Below are 21,815 nucleotides of genomic sequence, written 5' to 3'. Positions count from 1 at the left end.
CCCATTGATTGATTGCTTCTCTCAGTGTCTGTGCTACTGGTGTTATATTTAGAAAGTGATCTCCGGTGCCAATGCATTCAAGAGTACTTCCTACTTTCTCTACTATCAGGTTCAGAGTAGTTGGATTTGTGTTGAGGTCTTTGATCCACTTAGACTTAAGTTTTGTGCATGGTGACAGATATGGATCTATTTGCAGCCTTCTACACATTGACATCCAGTTATGCCAGCACCATTTATTGAAGATGCTTTCTTTTTTCCATTGTACATTTTTGGCTTCTTTATTAAAAATTATATGTTCATAGGTGTGCGGGTTAATGTCAGGGTCTTCAATTTGATTCCATTGGTCCACATGTTGGTTTTTATGCCAGTACCAAGCTGTTTTTGTTACAGTAGCTCTATAATAGAGCTTGAGGTCGGGGATTGTGATGCCTCCAGAGGTTGTTTTATTGTACAGGATTCTTTTGGATACTATCCTTGGTTTTTTGATTTTCCATATGAACTTGAGTATTATTCTTTCCAGATCTGTGAAGAATTGTGTTGGTAGTTTGATGGGAATGGCATTGAATCTGTAGATTGCTTTTGGTAAGATCGTCATTTTTACTATGTTAATCCTGCCTATCCATGAGCATGGGAGGTCTTTCCATTTTCTAACATCTTCTTCAATTTCTTTTTTCAGGGACTTAAAGTTCTTGTCATATAGGTCCTTCACATGCTTAGTTAGCATAACTCCAAGGTATTTTATATCATTTGTGGCTATTGTAAAGGGTGATGTATCTCTGATTTCCTTCTCAGCCTGTTTGTCTACTGTATATAGGAGGGCTACTGATTTTTTTGAGTTGATCTTGTATCCTGCAATGTTGCTGAAGGTTTTTATTAGCTGTATCAGTTCCTTGGATGAATTTTGGGGGTCACTCATGTATACTAACATGTCATCTGCAAATAGGGAGAGCTTGACTTCTTCCTTTCCAATGTGTATACCCTTAATCTCTTTCTTATCTGTTTTTAATCTGTTGTCTTATAGCTCTGGCTAGAACTTCAAGTAATATATTGAAAAAGTATGGGGAGAGGGGACAGCCTTGCCTTGTTCCTGATTTTAGTGGTATTGCTTTGAGTTTCTCTCCATTTAATTTGATGTTGGCTGTTGGCTTGCTGTAGATTGCCTTTATTATGTTTAGGTATGTTCCCTGTGTTCCTGATAGCTCCAAGACCTTTCTCATGAAGGGGTGTTGGATTTTGTCAAATGCCTTTTCTACATCTAGTAAGATGATCATGTGGTTTTTTTCTTTGAGTTTGTTTATATGATGTATTATATTGACGGACTTTCGTATGTTGAACCATACTTGCATCCATGGGATGAAGCTTACTTTATCATGGTGGATAATTGTTTTGATGTGTTCTTGGAGTCTGTTTGCCAGAACTTTATTGAGTATTTTTGCATCAATGTTCATGGTGGATATCGGACTGTAGTTCTCTTTCTTTGTTGCATCTTTGTTTGGTTTAGGAATCAGGGTAATTGTAGCCTCATAGAAGGAGTTTGGTAATATACCCTCTGCTTCTATTGTGTGGAACAATTTAAAGAGTATTGGTATTAAGTCTTCTTTGAAGATCTGGTAGAATTCTACAGTGAAACCATCAGGTCCAGGGATTTTTTTGGTTGGGATACTTTTAATGACTGATTCTATTTCCTTGGGTGTTATTGGACTATTTAAATGGTTTATCTGGTCTTGATTTTAACTTAGGTATGTGGTAGCTATGCAGAAAATTATCCATTTCTTTTAGATTTTCCAGTTTTGTGGAGTAGAGGTTTTTGAAGTATGACCTGAAGATTCTCTGCATTTCCTCATTGTCTGTTGTTATGTCCTTCTTTTCATTTCTGATTTTGTTAATTTGGATGCTCTCTCTCTGTTTTTTGGTTAGTTTGGATAAGGGTTTGTCTATCTTGTTGATCTTCTCTAAAAACCAACTCTTTGTTTCATTAATCCTTTGTGTTGTTCTCTTTATTTCTATTTTATTGATATCAGCTCTCAATTTGATAATTTCCTGGCATCTCTTCCTCCTGGGAGACTTTGCTTCTTCCTATTCAAGGGCTTTCAGGTGTTCTGTCAAGTCACTAGTGTGAGATTTCTCCAGCTTCTTTATGTGGGTATTCAGTGCTATGAATTTCCCTCTTAGCACTGCTTTCATAGTATCCCATAAGTTTGGGTATGTGGTATATTCATTTTCATTGATCTCTAGGAAGTCTTTAATTTCTTTCTTTATTTCTTCCTTAACCCATTGGTGACTCAGTTGAGCATTATTCAGTTTCCATGAGATTGTAGGATTTCTGTAGTTTTTTCTGTTGTTGAAATCTAACATTTAAACCATGGTGGTCCGATAGAACACAGGAGGTTATTCCAATTGTTTTGTATCAGTTGAGATTTGCTTTGTGGCCAAGTATGTGGTCAATTTTAGAGGAGGTTCCATGGGGTGCTGAGAAGAAGGTATATTCTTTTCCTTTGGGTGGAATGTTCTGTAGATATTGATTAAGTCCATTTGAGCCATAACATCAGTTAAGTCCATTATGTCTCTGTTAAGTTTCAATTTGGCCAATCTGTCCAGAGGTGAAAGTGGGGTGTTGAAGTCTCCCACTATTAATGTGTGGGTTTTTATATGTGATTTAAGCTTTAGTAATGTTTCTTTTACATATGTGGGTGCCCTTGGGTTTGGGGCATAAATGTTTAGAATTGAAACTTCATCTTGGTGGATCTTTCCTGCGCTGAGTGTGTAATGTCCTTCATCATCTCTTTTGATTGATCTTAGTTTGAAGTCTATTTTGCTGGATATTAGGATGGCTACACCAGCTTGCTTCTTAAGACCATTTGATTGGAAAGTCTTTTCCCTGCCTTTTATTCTTAGGAGGTGTCTGTCGTTGAATTTGAGGTGTGTTTCTTGTATGCAGCAGAAAGATGGGTCCTGTTTTCATATCCATTCTTTTAGTCTGTGTCTTTTTATAGGTGAATTAAGTCCATTGATATAAAGGATATTAATGACCAGTGATGGTTCGTTCCTGTTGTTATTTTATTTTTTAGTGGTAGTGTGTGTGTACTTCTCTTCTTTGGGGTTTACTGCTGTGGTGTTATCTATTGCCTGTGTTTTCGTGGGTGTATCTGCCTTCCTTAGGTTGGAATTTTCCTTCTAGTGATTTCTTCTATTCCATGATGTTCAGGTCTAGCTGTTGGAGAAGGGCTAGGTTCTGGTGATGCTGTATTGCTCTTTATTTTGTTGTATGTACTTCTGCCTTGACGTCTGCCCATCTCCTCTTGTGTTCATTCTTGGTCTTATCAGTGTACTTGGTCCAGAAAGAGTTGACAGATTTAGGGACCCTGCTCTCGACATTCTTATCTTTTAATATTCCCCAGAACAGTTCACTAAGCTCTGAACACTCAATGGTTTCTCCTGTCCAAAGTTCCTCACAAAACATATATGTTTATGTCTGTTGTAGGAATGCCCCATAAACTGGTGCCAATTTCTGTCTTAGGGTTTCAACTGCTATGACAAAACAACATGAGCAAAATCAACTTGGAGAGGAATGGGTTTATTTCTTCTTACAGCTCTCAGGTTACATTCCATCACTGAGGGAAGTCACAGCAGGTATTTAGAGGCAGTAAATGGAGCAGAAAGCATGGAGAAGCAATGTTTACTGATTTGCTATCTATGGCTTGCTCAACCTACCTTCTTACAATACTTAGGACCACTAGTCCAGGGATGATACAACCCACCAGTAAACCGTGTCCTCCTACACCAATCACCAATGAAGGAAATGCATCACAGGCTTGTCTGCAGATCAGTTTTATGGGGATATTTTCTCAATTGAGGTTCCATTTTCCCAACTCTATATATTTCAAGGTAGCATAAATGTAGCCAACACATATATATTACTCATATATTATTTCTGAAGTATACTATGTATCATTGGAAAGTGAATAAATAGGCAAGTAGTAGAAGATGATCTACAATGAAGGGCCAGATCATATAGCATCTTGGAACTCACTCATCAAGGTATAAATATCTAACATTGTGTTGTGTAGAATATATTATATTATAAATAATATTTTCTCTCATATATATTAGATAGGTCATTAATTTAATTGCTCATATATAGTAAATAAAGTCACAACAGAATTGTACTTGAGTATGATTATGCTTCTTATTCTGTGTAGTCTTAGACAATTCTATAGGCCTTATCTGTAAATAAAGCAAGGTAATCTGGATTTTTAATGATGCTTCTATGGAAGACATTTAAATGTATCTTTGCTAGAACAGGTTACTTCTTGCTTATGTCTTCATGTTTCATCTGTTTCCTTCACTTTGGGTGAGACACTTGATTCACTCTGCAAAGGCACTTTGAGCACTCAGAGTGTCAATCTAAACTGTTAATTGAGATTAGGCTAGGCTCTCCTCTAAGTTACTTCATATAGTGTAAAAGGTTCTTCATGTTGTGTTTTGCCAAGAACATTCTACTGTACAGAACATCCCTTGTATATATTTGAGCCTTGGTGCAGACCTAGAAATTGCACCATCTGTCAGACATCACTGATCCAGCACAGATTAATAAATAACTTATTCTTGTGGATAAAAAGGAAATTACCTTGTAAGTTTATTAGGGTAACAGAAACTGTAGGGCACAAGAGTCTATTAAAATTATATGAGGAAAACAAGGCCCAAGAATGTTCCAGATGCACCACACAGAGAAAACAGTGTAATTCACTACCTGGATCTCACAAACTGATGACAGTAAAAGTACAATGATGGCATGGTCCCACATCAAGTGTGTGTCAAGGGTTGCCTTCAGTTCTATTTGGTCTACTGTTGTCTATGTGGCCTACCTAACTGCTTTCTTGTCCACTTATTGGCTAATGTGAACATGGACCTGACCCCTCTTTTTGCTGCTTTGAACCTAGTTTGGCCTTTCCCCTCCCAGCTGAACTCTGCTGCTGTAGTCTTAAAGCCTGACTCTAGAGCTCCAGCAGCAGCTCCTTGTAGGCATTAGTCTATTTGGTCATCATATTAATACAGACTCTCTTCATCCTTTTCAGAAATCTCAAACTCTGTTGTAGACTCTTTCATTTACATTCATTTTGTAAAGCACATACATGCATAGAGATGGGGTTGTTGTGCAGTATTAGTAATCAATATTAGGATAAAATAAATGGCCTTTACCTTGACCAGGTTACTAATTTAGGTGGGACTATACGACAGATTTCTATCCTTAAACCTTCTGAACTTTGTACACTTACTGTTTTTCAATAGATTCTGACATATTGAAAAGACAGGGTGTGCTCTTCTATATTTTTGACAAAGTGCATTTGTGATACCATCACATCTCTCTTTAAGGCTGAAAGTGAAGGAAAATCATTATCCTAAATCTGCAGACACTTTAGATTTCATGAACATCAAATCCTCATAAGACAGGCCAACCCCTCATGGCCAATTATCCACAATGAGAAGGCAACACCCTTGACTAGAAGTAATCATCTTATAAGAAATAGATGGATTCCCCCAAGCAATGACATTGATAATAATTCCTTCAAACCACTTTGCAGAATCAGAACTTAGACATGATCAGCCAGAACACACTTTGAACAGGACTGCTTGGTAATAATAATAATGCTTCTTAGTAATCTTAGTAATAATGCATCTTGCCCCTTGCCCAGATACTTCCTGTTTTTAAACCTAAAGCTTTTGTCAGTACTCTAAAGACAAACTCAGGGACATTGAGCCCTTTGTTTTTCCTCTTCACTACACATTGATTAAATCTCCTTTTCCTGCTTTCCACCACTACACATCTCTTTAGAATAGGTGGCTGGTCTCAACCTGTTGAGACTGCTAGAGATGGAGCTTTTACCCCTAAACTCTGATTACACTTCCAGTACTAGCATTTTCTATTTCTGTGAAAATTGCAAAAGGTCTCTGAGTCGGAAATGGGGTTAGTGCGGAATTTAATGCACAGTAGATCTCTGTTAAGCTCAGGAGAAAGCATTCAACAAAACAAGTTGAATGAATACACAGAAAAAATGTACAGTGAGTGGGAAATGTCTCATGTAATCGTATTCCTGACAATACCTGTGACAAAGAGAAAAGTAGAGTAGACAGAGTTACAAACCATTACATAGAAAATGCTTTCAGAGCAGTAAAATTACAGACTGGCAGAGCAGGAAGGGGTCTAATAAACCAATTTGCCTAACGCCTTATATGAATATGGGAAGAGTGAGACATGGAGAGGATAAAGAGCTTTCTCAAAACCTCTAAGCAATCTGTAGTAGAGGCAGAACTGACTTGGTGTGAGCTGAACTTAACACCTGTGGTTTTCTGTTAATGCCCAAATATAGAACGTGAAACTTAGATATAATAAGCAAAGAATATGAAAAAATCAAACATGTAAGTGAAACAATGTTTTATCCAGAGAGAAAAATGAGAGAAATGTGATGAAATCAACTCCTCTTTAGCCTCAGGAGCAGCAACATTAGTTAAAACTTGATGAAGACATGTCTGTTTAACATGAGACCTTGAATGCCCAGCATGGTGGCTCAAACTTATAAGCTGAGCTCACAGGTAATAGAAACAGGAATATCTGAAATTTAATGCCACCCTAAACTATATGAGGCCTTATCTAAAGGGGAGGGTGGCCTTGAAAAAACAAAAGCAGAAGGGAAACTAAATAAAATTATCAAGCACAATATGTATCCAGAGTTGGGGCAGGGGAGAAAGAAAGAAAGCATACCAGAAGCGAATGTTAATACAGATGTAAGGAAGGAATTTTTTGAGTAAATAAAGTTTTGGATGAATACTGGAGAATCACTTATCTTGAGCTTAGTCATAGTACTTTGTTCAGAGTGGGTGTTAGTTAAATAGGTAACTCTTGAGATCAATACAACAATAAAAATAAAAGAGATGATACCATGGTCATATGAGAAAAAGAAGGGAGTTTTGACATCTGACAACATCCGTGCCTTTATTTATTTGTATCTAACAGGACAAGTTTAAGCAGAGAGGTTTCTTTACAAATACCTTAGATAAGTGTTTTTATCAGCTAGAATTCTTAAGATCCTTGAGTAAGAGAAGAATAAGGAATGCAGAAAGTGAGTGGCACATTCTCTTATCCTGAAATGAAAGAAAAATGAACTCAAAACTGACAAGAATGTGAAACAAAATAAAACTGTATGTAAGTTGCTGACCATTGGACAAAATGGTCTCATAAAAGGAAACTGGAAAAGGTATATAAAAAACTACTACTCAAACTGTTTGTCAAATGTATTTTAATGAGATAGCAGTAATGCAAATTATAGGGGGCTATAAAGAATGCCATATGACTAGAAAGATTTGTTAGCTTCTGTCTCAAAAACCATAAATGCTCATTAATAGAGATTTGGCAATAAGGTGGTTTATTTTTCTTATTTTTATTTCATTCTTTGAGAATTTCATACAATGAATTTTGATCGTATTCACAAACGTCCCCATATACCTCCCATAGACACTACCTTCCCTACCCATACAACCTTGTGCTTTATTATTTATTTGTTTGTTTATTCATTTCTTTATTAGTAATATTATTTTTGAGAACTTCAAGCCTGAGTGCCATATCTTTGTCACTTCTGCCCCTTCCTCTCTCCTTACATTTCCCATGCCATCTCCCAAATAACATGATCTCTTCTCTAATTATTATTTTTCAAGTACATGTATACGTACATGTATGTATAAAACCTACTGAGTCCATTTATCTTTACTTATGTACTATTGCTGAAGATAATGCACACTTCAGATATAAGACTTGGAAGAATCAATTTAAAACTGCCATGGATTCCTCCAACCTGAGGACCAGCTGTCATAACATCAGAAAGTGCTATGCAAGCTACCAAGGTTGAATAGCAATTAGCAGTCCAACCCAGCTGTAAAAGTAGAGAACCTGAGACTAAATGGGTCCTGAACCCTAGGGTAAAATCTACTACTATTTTTCTACTAAAGGAACATAGCAGGCAGGTGGAGGGGACACATGCCTTTAATCCCAGTATTTGCGAGGCAGAGGAAGGTGGATATCTGTTAGTTACAAGTCAGCCTGATCTACAGAGTAAGTTCCAATAAAGCCAGAGCTACTATCTCAGAAAAAAGAAACATAGCAATAAAATGGCTCCTGATAACATATTGCTATATTCATAGATCAGTCCTCATCAGAGAAGTATCTTCTTGAACTAGATGTAAATTAACACAGACCCCCCCCAACCGGAAATTGTGCATAGAATAAAGCACTTTGGAGCATTCATCCATAAACAGGAAGGTTTTGTCAACCCCTTCCTCTCAAGGCTCAGGGATTTATGTGGAAGAAGAGGCAGAGAGATTGTAAGAGCCAGAGAGGGGGGATGACTTAGAGGAGATAGCATTTTACAAACAAAACTAGACTGGTATGCATATGAACTCATAGACTATAACAACATGTCCAAGGCTGGCATAGGTTCAAACAAGATAAAATCCTACCACTGAAAAGGGAAAGATCACACAAAATCCATTCCCCAACTAAGAAGCTATTTGAAAGTGATAACCACTGGGAAAAGAAAAAAGAGTTTGCTCTAATCACACAACAGGGCAGGACAAATACCTAGTAGTTAGTTAACACAAAATGGAATAGTGTGTGCATGTGTGTGTGTGTGTGTGTGTGTGTGTGTGTGTGTGTGTGTGTGTGTTGTTGTGGTGGTGGTGGTGGTGGTGGTGGTGGTGGTGGTTTTCTTAATTTTTTTGTTTTATAATTATTGAGAGAGACAAGGAACAGGATGTTGGTTGTGTAGGGGGGTGGGAGGTTCTGGGAGTAGTCGATAGGGAAACAAATATGATCAAAATATATTGTATGAAAAACTAAATTAAGAAAGGAAAATAAATATCATGCCACACAATGTAGTGGAAAATTGTACCAGCTCATTCTAAAATTGGAATATGGCTGTTCTGTTCTGAAAGCTTATTCCCTGAAGACCAGTACTTCTAGTACTGGAAGATGATATGCAAGTTGACAACAACAACAACAAACAATCAATAGTACTACCCACCTGTGACACCTATGAATTAATACAATTACCAGAATAACAAAATATCCATAAAGATTCAATAGGGATATTTATATCCTGGTGGTAACCAACACTCTTGCAAAAGGAAGAGTAGCATACCTTCCTGTGGCTAGTGAAGACATGGTTTTTAAAGAAGAACCTTCTACTATCACTTTGCTAAACTAATATAATTCCTGACCACATTTTAAATAATTGTCTGCATTACTACAGGTAAGTTCTAACCTTTTGTCCAATAAGCACTCTGAGCAAGTGGAGACCATTACAGAATGCAACAACTAGTCAAATTTCAGAGAACCATTATGGAAAACCTTTGCCCAGTTTACATATGTACTATATAGCCTCTACACCCGAATCTCAAGGACCACCACAGAAGAGGAGACCAAAAGATTGCAAGAGCAAGAGGTCCAGGAAGTCTGCTTTGAGAGTGTGTCTTTTTGAAATGACAGGGAATCTTCACCAAGGGGAAAAAAAACAATATGGCTGCATAAACAAGACCTATACAATGTCATACCAGTTTACATGTCAATATAGATAGGGGGAAATCACACTTGCCTCTACCCCAGATGAAGAGCTACATGCAATTAATGACTACTGAGAATTATTATTTTTGCCCAAGGATGAGTCCCCTAATTTGTTAGTCAGCACCAAGTGCTCTGCCTTAAAAATATATGCACACTAGTATTGCTAAAGAAACTTAGTACATTGTGATTTTATGGATAAAAATAATAATTAAAGGAAAAGAGGCCATGTACTTGAGAGAGAGTGGGCTAAGATGGGAGTGGTTGGAGGAAGGATGGAGGAAACGATGTAACTGTATGTTAATTAAACAATATAGATGTAAGAAGATATTAAGAGGGAAAAATATCATTACATTTGAAAAAGCACAAATAGCAACACAGAGAATACTTGTTACTACAATGAAGAGACTCAAATTATAATAAAAAAGATAAGAAAAATATCAAAATGATATTGACTGTCATCATATAATGTTTGATTGAAATTTTGATCTACTTTTAAAAATAATTATGCATAAGAAAATTTTATACCAATATAATAAAGTAAATAAAGAATAAAAATGGTTACCCATGCTATATAAAGCTAAGTATACTGAGAGAAGACAAAAAAGCTAAAAATTACAGTACTTGAATGTGGGATTCAAAGCATGTTTTTGTATAGAATATATGTATGAGTATTATGTAGCAACATGGGTAAAGCTTATACAAAATTCAGTGCTGAAAATATAATTAATGAAATTTAACAACAAATGTGTCTAAGGATATAGTCTATCAATAGAGTGATATGCTTTTGTATGAATAGGAGGAACATGAATTTTGTTTTTCAAAATTTTCCATAGTAGGTTTTCTTATATTTATATCTAAAATGATTATTATAAAGACTATGTACATCTATAATATAGTTATGATGTTATAGTATGTTTCAGATATTTTAAATGTCTGATTGTTGTTAAGACAATAGTTTACTTAAGTATAAACCCTGACTTAAAATGTTTCATTAAAGCAAAAAGCAAATGTGTTGCATGTTCCAAGAGTTGGAGGATATTTTTATATTCATATTGCAATGTTTCATCATTTTTTACTAAAACAGTGTTTATAGAGTTTGTGTAACACTGTAAGGAAGGTTTATTCTTTAAGGAAGTGTGAAAACACAATGCTGAAATACTGTGTAATCAATGCCTACAATATAAAAATATATAGCTACAAAAGATAAAAGAAACATATGATATAGTATATGGCTATATGATTATAACTGGTTAGGCTTATAGTGTCCTTCCATTCCTTTTGTTTGTTTGCTTTTAGATTTTTATACTAAAGCTACAAAGCTATATGAAAAAAATAGTTTAAGTAAAGGGCAAATAAGACTTATAAAAACTAAAAAATATGTAGAAGTATAAATAGGAGACAATGAAGCTCAAAAATTATTTTTAAATTCTGTATTAAACTGATGGGGTAAGAACTGTTTCTCTCTATAATTTTATATCAGAGTTTATCATTGCATAACTTTTTATATTAAAATAATGCTTTCAAAAACTAGGTAATAAAATGGACTCTTTCTATAATGAGGAATGTAAGAAACCACAAGAAAAATTAAAATGCCTTATATATTTTTTTAAAAATCTGTGAAAAAGTAAAACAAAGTGAAAGGAAAATACATCAAAATGATAATAGTACCTATATTAGGCTTTACAATTAGGTGTGTTATTTTTCTCTCTTTATTTGCTGCAGTTTTGTAATGTGGTTATATTACTCTTATAATTAGAAAAATAAATATGCACCCTCAAAACAAAGGAATGCAAAAAACAAGCCTTAGGCAAGTATGCACAATTACAAATAAAATGATACGAATGAGAGGAAAGAGGTAGTAGCTATTCCTGGCATTGAATAGTTTTAAAAAATGGAAAATGTCAAAAAAAACCACATGTACCTCAAGTCCAGCTTTAAACCCTCTTGGTTTTTATGATATAAAAGGGATGAAATTAAATCAAATGGGAGTGGATTGGTTTTTTATCTAGTACATATTATTTTCCCTAAGCTAGTAACAGAAAAGATCAGTTGGAAAGAAAAACAAGCTATTTTTTCACTATTACATGGCAACATTATTAACTATAAATACTGGAAACAGAGTTAAAGCCAAATATGTACTGAAAGTCTCCTTAGTAAAATACACTAAGACACATACATGGGGGTGAGCAGGGTACCATGAACAAAAATAAATATATATATGTGTCCATCTGGTTGTTCACTTTCTTTTTCAAGTAATAAAATATTGACATATATTATAGTAAGAGTAACAAAGCTAAAGAATCCATAGGATAAGCCTCTACCACACTCCACACTGTCCTCTCCCTGTTTGTACAGGAAGCAATTTAGATCTAACACAAGGAACATACTTGAACATTTTTCACAAATATGGAATTCAAATCTAGTAAATCTTAGATTCCTAGTTTTCTTTTGCCTCATTGGGAAAGACAGTCTCTATTGAATATTTGAGCAGTATTTAAGATAATCATATTAGAAATATCTTGGGCAGCACATGGTTAATTACCTCATGAATTAGACAGACTTCAACCTATAAAGTACTGAAGAGACAGATGTTGCTTATGACTTGGGTTCTGGTATGTACCCTTGGAAACTGTCATTTGTTAACACACAGCAAGAGGCAATATTACCTGAGGAAAGCAGCTCTGGGAAGGGCACTGATTGGTATTCTGACATCCCACAAGAGTACACTGGGGCCATTTTGGCCTAATCATTTCTCAGGGAAAAAAGACAAGTGTGGAGTTGTGGAAGTTGGAACTTTGAGATCATTTTAATGCACTTTTATCATTTTTGTAGTTGGAGATTTTGTGTGCCATAAAGCAAGAAAAATACATCCAATATCTGCATACAAAATAGTAAATTTATTACAAAACCCTGATTGTCATAATAATCACTCAGGGCTGTTTTTCATATGCTATTAACAAATTGTTCCTATAAAATACAAATAGAATATGTGAAGTATTGAAAGATTACCTACTGTTATATAATTTGTTGAGGATAGAGATATGCAATCTCTGAGAAGCAGCCAAGGTTGTAATGTGAGAATATTTGTAAATACTCAGACATAGACAGACAGACAGACAGACAGACAGACACACACACACACACACACATATATATATATATTAAAAACTTAGAAGGTAAAGGATATATTAAATATATATTATATATATATACATATATTTTATTAGTTACTTAACCAAAGATTTTTCTAATGCTTCTAAAATTTAAAAAGTGACTCATTTCTTATTTTAATATTAGAATAAACTTAGAACAAAATAGAGACAAATGATTCATATAGAGAAGTAATTTGTTGAGTGGATTACAATTTTCTTTCCTCTTTTTTCTTTCTTTCGAACTACCCACTATTTATCAGAAAACATTTTAAGATGGCAAATTTACAGCATAATGAGGAACATAAAGATGTTAGCCACACAGCCTTGCCTGGCTAAGACCAATTTTCTAGTTTCCAACAATGTGGGGGACATTTTTCTTTGAAATATGTGAGTAAAACAAAAATGGACTTTAAATATATTCTTCATTTTCTAAGATATCGTGTAGAGAAAGGGAAAGATCTAAAGCCAGAGGCCTTACTGGACCGGTTTTGGCTAAAATATATATGATGTAATCATACTATTCCCTGATAGGCCGATCATCCCTGTGTATTGCACAGCGTTTTTTAGCACTGTGGTAGGGTAGTTTTTGGCTGACTAGCCTGAATGCCTTGTTCTGGGGAGCCTTTTTGCAAGCTAGGTATTACATTCTGAGAAAAAGAAACACACAATATTGTGACAGCTGATTCAGGCAGTTCCAAATGAATTACACTAACCGAGTATATGTGAAGTTGTCTCTGGCTGCCCTCTGTATTTGAAAAACATACTGCGTGTAAATCTAATTTGTATTGAACTGAGAAAGACATTAGGAGTTGGCTAGCTCAGCCAGCCAAGGAAATCATCAATCTCCCCCTTTCCTTTCATTTGTCTCCTTTGTGTGTACAAATACATTTAAAAGTTTTATACCCTTCCTTTTGGTTTCAATAGTTTTTGTGGTAGTCCAATGCCAGTTAGTATTATTAAGTATTGTTCTCAATTCCATCATATATATATGTATGTGTGTGTGTGTGTGTGTGTGTGTATATATATGTGTGTGTGTGTGTGTGTGTGTGTGTGTGTGTGTGTGTGTGTGTGTGTGTGTGTATGTGTGTGTGTGTGTGTGTGTGTGTGTATACATACATATATATGATCTTTTCTTATTGAAGCTTTCACACATGTACAGGAGTAAAGACACTATTATGATGAATTTCCATGTGCCCAAAATAAAGTAGGAACAATTATGAACTCACAACCAACCGTTTTCTACTTTATCTTTTACCCATCCACTTGTCTCTCCTTAACTGCCTTTTAAGTAAAACTTTATTAGTTTTGTGCTACTAAAATGAAATATTTAAGGACACTAAATTTCTGAAGGTAAGAGTTTGAAACTCAGGTATGGAGGCAGAAAGTTCAGAGTTTGCACAATTTCTGACTCTAGCAAGATGCTGAAGGTGAGTGGTAGACGGCAGCAGCACCATTACAATGTAACCTAAGGAGGTGTGTTTCTGGGTGGAGCCACATATGCCTATTCATTTGTGCAAATGTATGTTTAATATTCAATATTCTTTTTAAAAAAGATGGCAATAAAGACTAGGGTTCAAAATCTCTTCTAAAGGCATCTCCAAAACAATCAGAACCTTCTACCATATACCATACAAAGTGTCCATCACCTCCAAATAGTGGTATGCTTGTGGGAAAGATTTTAGTCATAATGGATGCCTTGGGAAATATAATTGCAAAATAAAATCACCTCCAAATCATAAAATACATCCTATAAGTCTCAGTATATTATCCATAAATTTTTTGCATCTTTATGACTTTAAAGTAATATAAACATAATGCTATGATCATATGTCAAATACTATAGCAAGCTCAGTACTATAAAAATCCCAGTTCCTTCAATTAGCTCCTCAGTATTTTGTAGTTATTTTGATTGGATCAGAATATAATGTCCATACATGGGATGTGGTTGATTTCTTATTTATCTTTTAATTTTTGGGTTCATCTCCCTGTTTTGTTTTTCTTTTAGTTAAATTGTTGGAAGAAATAAGTTTTGTTTTTAATAGTAGTCTTCTAAAAATAGCATTTGGAATTTCAACTTGTGTGAAATTATATTAGAAATATTAAGTTCCACTCAGGATATACAGAAATTAAAACATGGCAGGTGCTACAGTCTATACTTAAAAGGCCCCCACGCTGGCTGTGGTGACAACAGTCTATAAGCACAGGATATGGGATGCTAAGGTAGGAAGATTACTACAAGTTAATGTCCAGTTCAGGCTACATATTGAGTGCTAGACAGGTTGTTGTTCCATAGAAAGACCCAGTATCAAAAAAAATTAATGAAGACAACTGGGCAGTGATGGGACACACCTTTAATCCCAGCAATCGGGAGGCAGAGCCAGGCTGATCTCTGTGAGTTCAAGGCCAGCCTGGTCTATAGAGTGAGATCCAGGACAGGCACCAAAACTACACAGAGAAACCCTGTCTTAAAAAAACAAAAAATAAGTAAATAATAAACAAATGAACAAACAAACAAATAAATGTGTGAATGAATAAATAAATAATTGAAGACTCCATGTAACTTTTTATAATTTTTTTTTTAATTTTTTATCATGTATACAGTGTTCTATCTGCACGTATCCCTGCAGGCCAGAAGAGGGTACCAGATCTCATTACAGATGGTTGTGAGCCACCAGGCAGTTGCTGGGAATTGAACTCAGGACCTTTGGAAGAGCAAGCAGTGCTCTTAACCTCTGAGCCATCTCTCCAGCCTGACTCCATGTAATTTTAATGCAAGATTTTAAAAATATTTTATTGAAATATTAATATAGAGTAGATTACAGGTGCATAGTATAACTAAGATAGCGTACTTATCACTCCCTAATGTTCCATTGTACTCCTTGGTCATCATCACCCCTTTCTCAAACAGCTAAAAATCTAATTTTATTGTGTATAGTTAAGATGTGTAGTCCAAGTGGACCAAAGACCTCAACATAGATCCAGTTACTCTGAACTTGATAGAAGAAAAAGTAGGAAGTACTCTTGAATGCATTGGCATAGGAGATCACTTCCTAAATAGCACTGACACTGAGAGAAACAATCAATCAATGGGACCTCTTGAAACTGAGAAGCATTTGTAGAGCAAAGGACATAGTCAACAAGACAAAACGACAGCCTACAGAATGGGAAAATTTCTTCACCAACCCCACATCTGATAGAGGGCTGATATCCAGAAGATATAAAGAACTCAAGAAATTAGACATCAAAATGCCCAACAGTCCAATTAAGAAATGGGCTATAGAACTAAACAGAGAATTCTCAACAGAGAAAGCTCAAATGGCTGAAAGACATTTAAGGAATTGCTCAACATCCCTAATCATCAGAGAAATGCAAATCAAAACAACTCTGACCTTACACCAGTCAGAATGGCTAAGATCAAAAACACTGAAGACAGCTTATGCTGGAGAGGATGTGGAGCAAGGGGAACTCTCCTCCACTGCTGGTGGGAATGCAAGCCTGTACAGCCACTTTGGAAATCAATATGGCACTTTCTTAGAAAATTGGGAATTGATTTCCCCCAAGACCCAGCTATAGCACTCTTTGGCATATACCCAAGGAATACTCAATCATACCAAACTCCTCCAAGATTCACCCCTACCTTACTTGCCTAACTTTTTGTCCTCTTTATAAAAGTACTGGAGTCCCATCTGTTTATTTATATTTTATTCTCATATATCCAAGTATTTTTAATAATATGCCTTTTGTGACAGAAAAAAATTAGCCCCACACTACTTTTGCTATTTATATCATTCTCTTCTTTGATCTAATAATCAGTTTTATTTTCACTTTGTTTTTTCTTTAAAATTTTTTCATATATTTTGATCATGTTTCCCCTACCCAACTCTTTCCAGATCTTCTCCATCTCCCTACTCACCCACCTCCATGCCCTATCTCTCTCCAAAAATGGAAAACAAAACAAACAAAAAATAATAAGGCAAAAAATAAAACAAAGCAAAATAAAATAAAAATCTCTCTCTCTCTCTCTCTCTCTCTCTCTCTCTCTCTCTCTCTCTCTCTCTCACACACACACACACACACACACACACACACACACACACACACAAAAGAGCCACAAAACATGGAGTCCATTTTGTGTCGGGCAACTCCTTGTGTGCATGGGGCTCTGGAGTACAGTTGTACTCAGGGGCACACGATTGGAGAAAATAGGCTTTTTCCTTCCCCAGAAATGATCAATTGCAAGTAGTTTCTTGATCTGAGGTGGGACTTTATATCTGTTCCCCCTCCCACATGCTAGGAATTTGTCTGGTTAGAACCTGTGCAGGTCTTGTGCATGCTGTCACAGACTCTGAATTCATATCTGGAAAACACTGTTGTCTGTGTAGAATCATCCACAACTTCTGGCTCTTACAGTCTTTTACTTTATCTTGGACATGGATACCTGAGCCTTGATGGGTGAAACTATTCCTAGAAGAATATCTACATGGATTCCAGCTACGAGGACTTGAACCTTGGTGCTGACTGTCAAATTCAGTTCCTGAGCTGATCTTACTTTGATAATGTGTCAATAGGACAAAGGTGGAATCAAAACCTTGTCACTCCTGAATTATGAACCCTCTGAAGGCAGGACACTAAATATCAAACTCACTGAGTCTGTGTACTGTCTGAAGACAGGGATTAGAGCCACATACCAACAACTGAGATCACAACATTCTATAGTCCGTTTATTGAAATGACCACTGCAACCTCAGAATTCAGCCCCTATAGCCACATAGACTTCAGAGAGCATTGGAACCAAAGCTCCAGTCTCTAAAGGAAATGTTGGCAAACTGGAAATGAAATGGGCCTTTGCTGACTTCTCAGACCGCTGGACTAGATTCTTGGTCAGAGGGTACTCTCTGGTCCCACAGGAGCTTGATGTCTCATGGCTAGGTGAGCTCTGATCTTTTGGAACTGGAGGCATGGTACTCCAGTACCCTCTCATCCCCTGGTGCCAGAGGCCAGGACTCCTGTTGCTTTTTGGTCCTGGAATAGCCAGAGTTCTAGTTATTTTTCTGTGCCAATGAAATTGAGATAAGACTGCTTTATGAATATTGTTCTGGTTAACATGAACATATTTATTTTTATTTGAATTTTTGTCATAAAATGTATTTTTATTATGTATTTCCCCTCTCCCAGATATTCCCCATATCCCTAACGACACAACTTTCTGTTCTCTCTCTCTCTCTCTCTCTCTCTCTCTCTCTCTCTCTCTCTCTCTTTCAAAACACAAAATGAAAAAATGAAAAAACACACAAAAAACACAAAACAAAAGAAAATAAAAGGCCCTCAAAAAGACCATGTAGTCCATGAAATCAGCAGGTATTAATTGCAAATAGCTTTTCAGTTAGGAGTGGGACACCATGTTCACTTCCCATTCTCAATGCTGGGACCCTCATCTGGTTTGAACACATGCAGGTCTTATGTGTGCTACTATAGTCTGTATGAGTTTATACGTGTATCAGTCCTGTTGTGCCAGGAAAGACACTGATTCCTTGGTGTCATCCTTCACTTCTGGTTCTAATAATTATTCTCTTTCCCCTTGCACATAGATCCCAGTGCCCCAAGGGGAGGGCTTTAATAAAAAACATCCCCTTTAGAAGTGAGTACTCCAAAAATCTCTCACTCTCTGTACATTGTTAATTTTGAGTCTCTGTGTTAATTCCCACCTACTGGAAAAAGAAACTTCTGTGGTGATGGTTGAATGAAGCACTGATCTATACTATAGTAATATGTCATTAAAAGTCATTTTATTGCTATGTTCATTTAGTTGAATAATAGTAATAAGTTTTTCTCTACATCTATGACCTATCCAGTCTCAAGTTCTTGGCCACTTTAGCATTATCAATTATGAAATCCATCTCATGAAGTGGAAATTAAAGCCAAACAAAAACTGATTACCTGATCCCGTAATATTTATGCCATTGCTGAACCAGTATAAATTGCAGACAGGTTATTGTTGTAGGTTGCAGGGTTTGTAGCTAGGTGATCCTAATGATTAATTGTTTCCTCTGGTGGAGTTCAGAGTACTTTCAAGCACCATTAATGAATGTCAGTAGTAGTAAAGCTTCTAGTTGGGCACCATCTTGACTTCTCCCTATTCGATGACATAACCAGTGCCTTTAGCAATAGAGGCTTATCAATGGGAGCATGGAGAGCAACTAAGAGCCATAGCAATTGATGGTGATGTTTGGGGAATTATCAGTAGATTTCCTTTATGCAACAACTCAACAAGATGTAAATCATTCCTGGCACTGGCAGTTTTACTTGATGGCATAAGATATGTAGTGGACATTGTCTCCCTGCATTATATGGTGAATTCATTTAGAAACTTTTCATATGTGTATATATTTTAGAAACTTTCTATTGTAGTAGGCTTCCATATTGCTTTGCAAATGACATTTAGTGTTAGTTGTTCTTTCCAATATTCCTTACTTTACCCTTCTCTCCCATCTTCACCCCTGTTTAATCCTCCTATTCAAATTTTCCCTTTGTCTCTGTAACAATATATTCTATTTCCCTTTCCTTTGAGGTTCTCTCCCGACTCAACCTAGCCCCTTACTAGGTACTTAACTTGTTGGGTTATTCAGATTATACCATACATAAAGCTTAAAAGTTAACCTCTACATATAGAGAAAGCCTACAATGTTTGTAGTTTTGTGTGTAGGTTACTTCAGACAGAATGCTATTGTTTTAGCTCCATGCATTTATCTATGAATTTTATAATTTCATTTTTTTTCTTAGCAGCTGAAAAATTCCTTTCTATAAATGTATCACGTTTTCTTTAGGTATTCATCTATTGACAGACAGCTAGGCTTTTTTGAAATTCCGGCTATTGTGAATAGAGCATCAGTGAATAAGGATGAGCAAATATTTCTGTAGTAGGGTGTAAAGTCATTTGGGTATATGCCCAAGAGTGGTATAGCTGGATCTTGAGGTAGATCTGTTCCAGGCTTCCTGAGGGAACAGCACATTAATTTCTATAGCTGTTGTAAAATTTCCCCCCAACCCCCAGCAATTAATAAGTGTTCCATTCTCCTGCATTCACATCAGTGTGTGCTATCATTTGTTTTATTGATCTTGGCTATTCTGGACTGGAATAAGACAAAATCTCAAAGTACATTAAATTTGCATTTCCCTAAGGATATTGAAATTTTCTTTAAGTTTTTCTCAAACTTTTGTGTTTCATCTTTTGAGAACTCTCTACTTAGTTACATTTAATTTGTATAGTATACTTCCTTGATGTTCAGGGTTTTTTTTTTTTTAGTTATTTATATAGTCTAGATACTAACCTTCTGTCATATTTATAATTGGTAATGATCTTTTCCCATTCAGTAAGTTGCTACTTTATCTGAATGATTCTGGCCTTTGCTGTACAGAAGTTTTTCATCATCATGAGGTACCATTTATTTATTGTTGGTCTTAAGCCTTGTATTATTGCTGTCATGTTCAGAAATTCATTTCCTGTCCCAATGAGTTTAAGCATATTCATCTCGTTCTCTTCTATTAGTGTCAGGGTATTTAGAATTATGTTAAGATCCTTTATCCATTTAGAGTTGAGTTTTGTGCAGGGTGATAGATATGGATTTATTTTATTCTTATTTTGATGAGTACCATTTATTGAAGATGCTGTCTTTTCTTGACACTTTTGTCAAGAATCTGGTGTTCATAGATATATGGAATATGTCTGGGCCTTCAATTATATTCTGCTGGTCAAGGTGTCTGTTTTTATGCCAATATATCATAGTGATATTTAAAATATTAGTTCTTCCAATCCACCAATAAGAATTTATCTCTTAATTTCTTCTTCTTCTTCTTCTTCTTCTTCTTCTTCTTCTTCTTCTTCTTCTTCTTCTTCTTCTCCTCCTCCTCCTCCTCCTCCTCCTCCTCCTCCTCCTCCTCCTCCTCTTCCTCCTCCTCCTCCTCCTCCTCCTCCTCCTCCTCCTCCTCCTCCTCCTTCTTCTTCTTCTTCTTTTTGGTTTTACAAGACAAGGTTTCTCTGTGTAGTTTTGTGCCTTTCCTGGAACACACTCTATAGACCAGGCTGGCCTCGAACTCACAGAGATCCGCTTGGCTCTGCCTCCTGAGTGCTGAGATTAGAGGTATGTGCCACCACTGCCTGGCTTCTTAATTTCTTTATTGCTTTCTTTCATTGCTATCTTATACTTTTGAGTATAGCTCTGTTTTCACCTTATAATTTATAACCTAAGTATCTTCATTAATTTAATAGTTTTTAAAGATTTTCTTATTGGTGAAATTATTAAGGCCACTCCACGTAGTTAAAAGGGAGGTTTATTTTGTGGGGTAACTTACAAATGAAGGGGTAGGTTGCAGGGTCTGGCAAAGGTATAGGGCAGTCCAGCGGTGTTCCCTGGAGAACTCTCCTCGGTCTCTTCCTGCGTCCCGCGTCCCGGAACCAAGAGAGCCACCTCCTCCTGCTCCTTGGTCTTCCGCTCCCTCCTCTGCCCCGCCTTGTGGGCGTGATCATTATTGAAGCCTCAATGGAGGTTGGAGCTTCCAGGCCAATGCTGGGATGGCTATCCACTACATCTCCCCCTTTTGTCTAAATAAGAAAGTTCTAACCTAATACAAGACTATACACAAAGAGATGGTTATCAAATATTGTCCAGGAGTAATGAGGGATAATGACTTAGATAAGTTGGAATTACAATAAGTGCAAACAATATCAAGCAAAAAACACATAGTAAAATCCAGGGAAGTCTAGAGCATGGGTAGGTGGCATGTTACAAAGATCATTCCAAAAGGTATCCTATCCTAAAGAACCTGAGTCTAATACATAATATATCCTATATAAGATATTATATATGTATATATACTAAGTTGTAACTATAACTGCTAATCTCCAACCTCATCAAAGACCTGAGAAGGAATATAATAATACCTGAGAAATGGGAGAAGGACGCAAGTAACTTTCGGGAGTCTTGCAAGAGTAGACAGAGACAGCTAGCAGCCTGGACAGTCACCTAACGTTTCTCAGTATCGTTGGTGCATTCAAA

The sequence above is a fragment of the Onychomys torridus genome, chromosome X, assembly GCF_903995425.1.
Source record: "Onychomys torridus chromosome X, mOncTor1.1, whole genome shotgun sequence".
Lineage (NCBI taxonomy): Eukaryota > Metazoa > Chordata > Mammalia > Rodentia > Cricetidae > Onychomys > Onychomys torridus.
The sequence above is the reverse complement of the archived record's forward strand: the minus strand, read 5'-3'. Positions refer to the sequence as shown.